Genomic DNA, 2022 nt, shown 5'->3' with positions numbered 1-2022 from the left:
AGGGAATACCTAGGAATAACTGAACGGAATTTATTTAATTTTAAGGGCTGGAGACTGTGGAATTGAAAAGGGTTTGGTGTTTCTTTCTGAAGAGACTGCATGTAAAATTGCTGTGTAAAATTATATTATCTTACATTTGTTCAGAATTTGGAGCCTCTCTAATAGGTACTGTCTGTCTAACTTACAAATGTCAGAGCCCTTCCCAGCGAATTTCACCTGTACTATATTTAATGTATGGCACTTATGCATAGCCTAAATTACCCTTCCTAAATAAGTTTTAGCAGGGATTTACAGCCCTTGTCTTCTTTACAAGAATAGTTCACACTGGCATGTGGTGTGAGTTTACCCAAGTGGACCAAGATGAAGGGAAGCGCTACCTCAGATCTTGATATGATTATTTGCCCATCTGTGTAGTCCTTCTTTGACTATTGCCAAGATAGGAAATATAAAGTGGCTTAAAAATGTCAGTTTTCAATTAAAAAGTAAGCAAAACAGTGACATGTGAAGCTAATGTTACGGGGGAAAGTAAAAATAGAAATGAAAGCGCAGGTAAGGACTTCGATATGATTAGTCAAATGCCAGTGGAGCCAAAACTCAAGCTCTGAGGGTATTTTGAGGAAAGGAGTTGAAGTGATGGCTGCACTGCCTGCTTGCTGGGTGCTAGGACTGTCAGCAGAGTATGGGGCTTTTTCTTCCAAAACACTAACACTGAGAAGCTGGAATAAGAGAGGCGGTTGGGATGTGTGCGGCATCTCCTGGGGCTCCCTGTCTGCCTGTCCTTGGGCAGAAATGAGCCAAAAAGGAGCATGTCCACTCTGTGCCACAGGGCAGCTGAGGCTGAAGCCAAGGCCTCAGGAGAGGTATTGCTGTAGTGTTCCCAGCCTTGGTCAGCTTTAGGAACCACGGGAGTGTGGCGGGTGGGGGCTACGATGGGCGTTCCAGTGATGAACGCTTCAGTCCTGTTCTCTCGCTTGTGCCCTCGTCTCTGAGCAAGGGCAGGAGTCACACACTCTTCCCCTTCCCCACCAGTGCCCCCCGCACCTTGCACCAGGGTGGCTGACCCTGCTCCAGGCCAAAGGCAATATGCCCCAAAAAGCAGGAAGGTTAGCTCAGCTGTTGCTTATAGCCTGCGGTCTTTGTTCACGACGGTGTCTATATTGGGAGTTTTCTTGGAATACGTGGTTATAAACGGTCACGAGAGTTCTTAGAAATATCATTTTAATTCCCTGCGCTTGTAACAGATGCCAGTGCATTCAGGCTCTGATCACACTTTCCAACCTTTCCCTCGTCTTGGAGGCACTCCACGCCCTTCCTCCCCACAGACAAAAGATGCTGGGCTGTGAAATGCAGGGGGCAGTGATCTGGCAAATGAATGAGGTTTGTCATACACATTTCAACACTTGTCACATCTCCCAGGAGATGCTTGCTTCCCAAAGTGAAGTGACTGCATTTGAATGCAACACCAAAGGACAAATCTGCCCTTCCAGTAATCAGCCTGCAAACATCCTGTGCTAGTCCAAGGGAAAGGGTGACTTCTTTGTTTGTTTGTTTCTATAGAGCAAAATGGATTTGATGGGAGTCTAATTAACTGTGGCTCTTTGAGAGTAGAAAAAGGGGAATTGAAAAGGATATCACACTTTTCTTTGACTAGCAGTTTACAGTCACTTTCTTTAGATACCCTCTTTCTTAGCTGTTATTTCCTCTGATTTATTCTGCTGCAAAAGTGGATCATTTAAGTGAGTTTTATGTAAGTCCTCTTGGCTGTTTTACAGTTTTCTGCATGTTTCAATATATTCCACTGTTAAAAATTTTAAAAGTAGGTGGGGAAAGAGGAAATTTCTGGTAAATATATAACAATTTCTAAAGTCAATGTGCCTGGACTCAATTTTTCAGGGCATTTTTCCAGACATCTAATGATGCCAGAAAATAAAAATAGCCAACTAGCAGGACCTTTCCGAAAAACTCCTCTGCAACCCAGCAGAAGTTTCATGGCCCTAATCAGGTCCTTTTCTACTATCACTG

The sequence above is a fragment of the Corvus hawaiiensis genome, chromosome 5 (assembly GCF_020740725.1).
Source record: "Corvus hawaiiensis isolate bCorHaw1 chromosome 5, bCorHaw1.pri.cur, whole genome shotgun sequence".
In the NCBI taxonomy this organism is placed as follows: domain Eukaryota; kingdom Metazoa; phylum Chordata; class Aves; order Passeriformes; family Corvidae; genus Corvus; species Corvus hawaiiensis.
This window is presented reverse-complemented; position numbering follows the sequence as displayed.